Here is an 8,136-nt window from a genome sequence, read left to right on the forward strand (position 1 = left end):
ATGAAACTTTTTCTGTTTATAACTTTTTTATAAACAATGAGCGACGGCTAAAAGCTTCATATTGTTACTCAGGAAGGTAATCTTAATAACATATGTGAAAAAGAAGCCGATCGGAGGGGGCTCCCCTATTCTATACATTTACCTTTTATTTTTTCTGCGAAAAATATAAAATATATAGTGCATTTTTAGCACTTTTAGGCCAATTGCAATTTTATATCTTTGTATCATGTATTGTTATCTAGTCTATGTTTTTAGTACGCACTATATTTATATAACATCCAATATTCAAATTTTCCCCATGATGAAAAATTGCACTATTAACTTTATATGTATTGCCACCAAGATGTATCTTTGTAGTAGATACATCTTTAATATTGCAATTAATTTTTTTAGTCTTAGTATTAATAGTTGTAAATATTAATAATCGTAAAATGAAGATATGTTACTGTGACATTATTTTTTTCAACTGGTGATATAGTATTATAAGTATTACTTTTTTGACATTATTTCGACATAAAAAATTTAATTGTTGAGTTCTTGAAGAGTTTTTTTATAGTTTCGGAAATTTGTAGTAAAAAAACAGAATTACTATGTGTTTTCATAGTCGTATAACTATATATTTTACATCGCAAAGTTGTAGGTAATTGATATTTAATAATATTTTTTACTTTGTATGTTATCACTAAGCCATATAAGAAATTCCCTAGCATCTCGTTGAACAGTTTGAAAATATTTTTCACCTGTCAGTCTACGCAGTTACAATTTTAAATTTTTCATTAAAGATATAGCTGTCCACTAATTTTTTCACAGCATTTGTCCGTTCTAGACGTAATAATGTTTTTCTAATAAGTTTAATAGACACTGAATAGAAGCGTTAGCATAGCATGATAAAAAAAAAAAATTAAAAATTATGTATTCACAATATATGCAAAATGCCACTATACAAACGCGCTGAATGTCTGACTTGAACGCGTGTGCGAGCACGAGCGCGGCTGTGAACGCGGTTTTGTGTGTGTGTGTGTGTGTGTGTGTGTTGTGTGTGCGGTTTTGTGTACGTGAGACTGAATTTTAAAAATCTTTGTGACAAATTCTTGCATTTTGAGGTGTAATATTTTAGATCTCTGGATTGACTGAACCAATTTAATTTGCACTTCTCGCAATTGAAAGCTCGTAATGACATTTATTAAGACAAATAAGTTTAAATTTTTCATTAGTGTTATAATTTACGAAATATTTTGTATCAAAAATTCATCGAGAAAAACTTTGGGATAAAGTACACGGTAGCGTCTTGATAGTGACACTCATTTGGCGGGTACTTTTATATATTTGGCGTCGAGACGCTACTGCGTTTCTTGATATATTTATTCTTCAACAAACATCCAGCGTAAGGCTCTCATGACCGTTTAATTTTCGCGTAGTTTGAAACTTAAGAGCCTAAAATTCTTATTAATTGTTAATTTACGCTCGCGCCGGTGAAAGATGGCGTTATTTTCAGAACATCTTGATATACGATTATTGCGAGACAAACACAAAGTGCCTTGGTGGCTGATCTGGAAAAGCGATGGCACGGAAAGCCGGGGATTCCAGGTTCGATTTCTGAACGAGATGTTTTTTTCCGCAATATTTTAAAATTAGATAGATGGGTAATCGGGAGTTTTCTCATATACGTGATGTATAGCATCCTATATGAATTCAGGAAAATATTGAAATTATAAAAAAATTAATAATGAAATAAAATAAAATAAATTATTGAATTTTAATTTAAAACTCACGTGTAAAAATTTACGTGTAATATAAATATAGCTACATATATATATTCATTTATTTATTTATTTATTACGCAATAAACATCTAGCGTAAGGCTCTCATGACCGTTTAAATTTCGCGTAGTTTGAAACTTAGGAGTCTAAACTTCTTCATTAATTGTTACTTTATGTTTATTAGACAAAAATGATTTCCTGTGTTGCTGTCTTTTGATATACATTCTAGCATTTTCACTTTTATCAAGATCACTGCTTAGCATTTTCACAATAATTATACTTGAACGCAAGTATGTGGTAATCGGCAAAACACTTTGACTCGGACATTTATAATGTTACAGTATTGTATAATTATCGCTGTCACAGTAATGAATAACATATATTAAATAACACATGTTTAATTTATCAGAAAAGATAACCATAGATAATATTTTAACATTACTTTAACATGTTTTAAAAAAATCCTTTTGCACAAGAATTGAAAACTTTAATATTTTATATTATAACAAATATTCTATAGTTTCGTTAAATATAAACTCAAAAAGAAATAGGGCTTCTTAATAAAACAACACAATTTGGCTACTAAGGCAAATTTCTGGCAATATTAAAATATGACTTATGATCTAAGCTAATTGCAGTCTTCTTCTCAATTCTGCACAAAATGCGGGAGATCAGGGTTTGACTCCTGACCAAGGTATCTTTTTTGCATTGAGATTTTTTACATTTTATTAGACGGTTAAATAGGTAATTCATATATATATATATATAATTGTAATATGTAATAAATAAACATTTCTAAAAAATAAATAGAACTGCATTATTGAGACGGCTCCACCGACTTCAATAACCTTTATGTGCATATGTCAAGAACAAAACTCTGAGTACCATAAAAGTTTAGTTGTTGCTCGTTATTAATTAAAAAGGTATTACCAATTAAGTATAACGATCTTTACTTTTAACGGGAAATGGTTGTATATATGTACATTTTCGCATGGATTTTCGAATCTTTCGTGTCATGAAAACTTTTTATCTTTTTACATACGTAACTAAGTTTCTCAAATATAAAAAATGGAAATTATGTAAAAACTTATCAAGCAAAGCGAGGTCCACTTCCACTGTTTGATACTGTGAATGCTACTTAAGATCTGTAAAAACAGATATTACAAAAGACTTATTTTGCTTGTGTTTAGAAAAAATAAAACAGACATTATTTCTAGTTTTTAAAACAAAAACTCCAATAGTATTACTTAAAATTGTAATATATCGGAATATATAAAAAATAATGGAGTTTATTTATAGACAACATGACGTGTATCGATGATACGCAGTGATACATATATTGTTTTTTGACGTTTTAAAACATTGTACAATTATGAGTAACTGCGCGCTAAGAGAAGCTGACTCGAGCATGTTTGTGCGCGAGAATCTGTTGCATTTAATATTTTCTTTATTGAATATAGTATTTTCATAAAATATTTTCTATTTTTATATCAAAATATTAATATATCAGTATATACTATTATGATATATAACATGGTGATCTCTTTCACGAATGACTACAACGCGTTTTTTTAATAAGTAGACTCAATTTTTTAAATTGACGTGTGATATAATTTTGACTAACACTAGATTCTTCGCTTCAAAAATTATAAGAAACAATGTCTGTTTTATTTTTTCCGAGTGTAACAAAGATAAGTCTTTTCGTAACATTTTTCTTTTTACATGAGTTTTCAACTTTCACAAAAGTTTTCAAAGCGAGGTTTATAATTCATTGTTTGTGTAAATTCAAAAATTTATGCGAATTTATACATGTGTTTAGACTTCGGTTTGCATTCAAAGTATCAGACAATGTAGAATAATATCTCACTTTGCGAAAAGTCGAAAACTCATATAAAACTGTACATTTACAGACTTCTTTAGTATTCGTAAGCACCGGGCGGTGAAGGTAAACTTTGCTTTACATGGAAAGTCAAAATTCTATGTAAAATTGTACATTTACAGACTTTGTTTCGCATCCAAAACATCAGGCTGTTTGGGGACATCTCTTTGCGTGGAAAGTTGAAAATCGCTGTACACTGTCTCATGTCCGAAGTACCGGAGAGGGTTACTATCTTTGATTATTAATAACTTTTTAATAAACAACGAGCGACGGCAAAAACTTCTTGGACTTTACTCAGCCATGTTCGAGACAACATACCACAAGGTTATTAAAATCGGTAAGGTCGCTCTTTTTATGCAGTTTTATTCTAAATTATTCCAAAAAACTATTTTCAGAAATGTTGTATATAACGAAGTATAGTAGTGCCTTGCGTCAAGTTCTCGCGCAATGAAGTCATGTGCTGATGGCGCAAGGCAGTTCGTGACTCTATATATATGAGTCAGACAGTTGAGAAGAAAAACCTTTTTATATTTTATCGATAGCTAATCGATCAATTTCTTTGTATGATCTTGTAATCTGTTTCTCAACTCAAAATAAAACAAACATAAGAACAAATAATCTTGTGTTTTTTCTGTATGTCTTCAAAACGGAGATATTTCAATGTGTAGTTTGAATTACGGATAATCAATATTAAGTGAGAAAGAAAGTTAAAAATATTAGAGAAAATTGAGTAAAATGCGCAGCTTTATATTTTCAAGACTAAAACAACGTGTAAGCACATCAATACTCATTAAACTTAAATAAATACAGGTTGAAATCAGCCACTAACTACATATCTCGATTTGCCGTTTCTCTAATCTATGTCTCGACACTCAAAAAGAAAACAATTTAATAAGACTGTAATAGTTTTTAATATAGTTATATAGTTTTTAATATAGTTATATCTGTAATATAGTTTTTAAAGTTATAAGCGCGATTAAAAATCACTAATTACAGAGCTGACAGTTCACATGTGCAAATTAGCAAAATTAGATATAAATCTTGTTATTGAATTATTTTGGGAAATATGCATTTTAAGTCACATTTTTCATCAATTTTGTTGCGTTTGAGATATGTTGTAGGATAGATCGTACCGAGTTCTTTACCAAAATTTCGCGGGAGATGGCTTTGTTTTAGAAAATATGACAATTTTAAATTTTAATGTTTTAATGATTTATTCTAGGTATTAAAAGCTGATATTATAAACAGTAAAGAATGTAAACAAATCTATGAATGCATGTGTGAAGGCAGTGTGTTCCATTTCCCTGCGGGGAGGCTTCACTACGAAAAACTAGACACAGATTTGGGTGAATCTCGTTTTGCGTTGGATGTTGTAAACCCATGTGGAACTTCGCTTTGCGTAGAAAGTGTGTACGTGGAGACAGGCCCTCCTGCGGGGGCTCCACCACTAAACACGAGACATATAGGTTGAATTTTGCTTTAAGTGGAAAGTGATTATTTATATTTACTTGTAACAGGAATATTTAGCACATGTCGCATGAATGTACTTTTCATTCAAAGCAATGTTCAATCCACACCTATGTGTCTAATTTTTTGGTAGTGAAGTCCCCTTTTTTTTCAAGGGAGCCTGCTTCCACGTACACACTTTCCACAAAGCGAGGTTCCACATAGGTTTACACTTCTCCAAATTTTTACAGAACACACTGCGTCTACATACACTTTTGACATGAAAGATTTAATCGTAGGTTTGTTTACATTCTTCAACACATCAGTACGACTTAAAGAAACTTTACTGATCGTGATATCAGCTTATAATATCTAAAGTAAAGCATTAAAATTCTGAAACTTTAAATCGTCACATTTCCTAAACCAGAGTCTTTTAACTTGCGCCTAATGTGCGGTTTATGCCAAAAGATGTCTCTGCAGTCACGTGATCAGTTGGAAGGCTTGTCTTAAACCAAAGCCGTTCTCCACGAAAGTTTTGTAGGAACTTACTCAGTACGACTTGCCCTACAACATATCTCAAGTGCAACAAACTCGATGAGGTGTAACCTACAATGTATATTTACCAATATGTTTAAAAAAAATATTTCTTATATATTTATATCTATTTTTTATATAAAATTATACAGGGTGTCCGACAATTACTTTAACATCTCTTGTAGGCAGGTAGAAGGAGTAAAACTGAGTCGAAAAGTTCTATACCATTTTGCAAAATTCGCAATAGTTACCGAGATCTTAATTACCAAAAATTCGCGAATAAGCATGCATCGGGCTGTCTTACGTGCGTACGACAGCTCGACGCGTTTCGCGCGGTTATCTTTATTACCTTTTATTATGTATATGTTACAGTTACAGCATAATATAAAGAATAACCAGTAAAATATATAAAAGGTCATAAGAATCCTACTCCTTCTACCTGCCTACGAGAGCTGTTAAAGTAATTGTCGGACACCCTGTATATGTATTCTATTACATTCACGTGTAAATAAAACTAATGAAAACAGTTGTTTTAAAAAAAAGATACTTTTTACATAAAAAAGTTACAAATTGTTTACAATTAATCTTGTCTTTAGATAATAAAGATTTAAACTGCGATTAGTAAATTTAAGAATATAAAATATTCGCATACGTATAACTTTTTAAAATAATTTAGAGGAAATAGTTCGCATGGATGCTAGAAAAACATTATATCAATAACTTGTTTCAATCGAAATTCAACGCCAAAAATTCGAAAAACGCCATCTTCCTCCATCTTCATGACCGAATATATATTTATTAGTTTGGAAACTTCGGAGCCTTAAAAAGATTCTTTACTTGTTTAATCACGCTGGAGGAAGATGGCGTTTTTCGAATATATATGTGTGAATATTGCGAGACAAACTCCAAGTGCCTCGGTGGCCGAATAGGAAAGGCGACGGCACGGAAAGCCGGAGATTCCAGGTTCGACTTCCGGCTGAGGAGTTTTTTTCGCAATATAAATTTAATTTCAATTAGGGGGGTATTTGGGATCTCTCATATACGAGATGCAAGTATAGCATCCTATATGAATTTTAGAATTGTTATTCCAATTCAAATTTCACGTGTTAAAATTTACACGTGAACACGTATATATGTAAATATATACACGTATAATTTCCGCACAACACCTTCGGCTCTCATGACCGAATATATATTTATTAGTTTAAAAAACTATATACTTGATTTGATGACACCACGCCATGACAAATAGCGTCATACCGGCGGTTTAAAGGTTAAAAAGAAATCACCACCTCGTGTGGATTACTGGTTGTTGGGGTCTGTTTTAATTATTTTGAATTGTCAAATCGTTCTTTCAACAAATACTTTTTATAAAAACAAAAATATCGAAAAACGAAATACGTGTTTTGATATTTTTGAAAGAAGCTTCTGCGAGAGTGCGGAGAGAATGAAAATTTTGTATAGCACTAGAAAGGGTTAAAGAGCTCAAATAAGTCTTTAAGTGAGAGTTTATTTGAAAGATCTTTTGATGGAGGATCAAGAATATTACTATAAGGATATTAATATTGTCGTAGTAAAATAATCTTATATAATTAAAAGCAGAGGTTTGACCTCTGCTGCCGAAGAAATCTTCAAAATCTACGCTATCGCCCATACAAAACTCGGAGTCTTTTTTCTATTGTATCTCTACTTCGCCGTTAGATTACGCGATCTCTATTTCTCGAGAGGTGGGGATTCGTTCGCCGCTGTCAAGCGCCGATCACAGTGCTGCTGCTCTGATGATAACCGACTGGCGGTCTATCACGCCATCTGTCGGCACCTTTTTCTTTAGCAGGATGCCGAGATCCTGATCACCGCTGGAACTAGCAGCTTAAACATCTCCTACACTCGGCCATACTGACTGGCTAGTCGTCCCCGGCGCCATCTAGAACAATAAGATATTATCAGTGAGCCTATCGGCTCATCCACTAGTAAGAACGGTATTTCTATTTAGTTCCTGTTCTCGGGGCAGTCTCCTGCAATTTGCCGCTACCATACTCTTATAATACTCCGTATTAGAAGTTTTAGGGGCAGGTGAACTATTCGCGACTTTCCTTAGCGGTCCGGCGACCTATGTCAACCGACCTATATCACAGCCCAAAGTCCTGGCCTCCGCCAACAGATCACATCGTACGAGGCGACCACCTTCGTACGCGAGAACCTGTCGACTCGATCTACTGAGGTCCTGGCCTCCGCCAGCAGGTCACATCGCACGAGGCAACTACCCTTGCACGCGAAAACCTACCGACGTGACCAAATCTGGGGTCCTAGTCCAATTCAAACTGGCACTTTACTCACCAGACTCGCTGCGTAGCATCGAACGTGATTCATCTTCTCAAGCTATCAGCAGCTACTACCCTGATAGGAAACCATTTACAAAATTATCCCAAGCAACCAGCTGACGTTGTAATAACGTAAATATACGTGATTTTTGTCACTAATTGGTGATTATGACCTAAATCTGACGTTATTTTGAAC

At 33.0% G+C, this 8,136-nt stretch overlaps 1 protein-coding gene across 1 annotated transcript in view; it reads left to right on the forward strand.

Annotated features, from left to right (window-relative positions):
• The window catches only part of LOC109860052, a gene marked incomplete at its 5' end in the record, with an annotated part of 130,685 nt that overhangs the window by 58,769 nt on the left and 63,780 nt on the right, over positions 1-8,136 (forward strand). The window lies entirely within an intron of this gene.

The sequence above is a fragment of the Pseudomyrmex gracilis genome, unplaced genomic scaffold (genome assembly GCF_002006095.1).
Source record: "Pseudomyrmex gracilis isolate BER0280 unplaced genomic scaffold, ASM200609v1 scaffold_320, whole genome shotgun sequence".
Taxonomy (NCBI): Eukaryota; Metazoa; Arthropoda; class Insecta; order Hymenoptera; family Formicidae; genus Pseudomyrmex; species Pseudomyrmex gracilis.